Raw genomic sequence first — 370 nt, forward strand, 5'->3', positions numbered from 1 at the left:
GGCCGCTGCCGGCAGCGCTCTTATAGGGCGGGCGGGAGGGCGGGGAGGGACCTGGCGCCACGCGTCACCGCACCGCGGGGCGGGAGGCGCCGCCGCCGCCGAAACCGCCCCCCCCCCCCCCCCCCCCCCCCCGCCATCCTTCCCTCCCTCCCGTCCCCGCCCCGCGGCGGGCCGGGGTGCGAGAGGCGGCGGGCGGGCATGCGCCGAGCGCCGCCGGCGGGCAGGAGGGCACCGGCACCGGCACCGCCCCGACACCCGCCGCCCAAAATGGAGGCGGCGCGGCGGCCCCCGCGCTGCTGCCGGGGCGGGGCGGGGCAGGGCCGTGCCCGGGGGACGCGACCCGTCCGGTGTCCCCAGCGGGCCGCCCTCC

The sequence above is a fragment of the Strix uralensis genome, chromosome 1, assembly GCF_047716275.1.
Source record: "Strix uralensis isolate ZFMK-TIS-50842 chromosome 1, bStrUra1, whole genome shotgun sequence".
NCBI lineage: Eukaryota > Metazoa > Chordata > Aves > Strigiformes > Strigidae > Strix > Strix uralensis.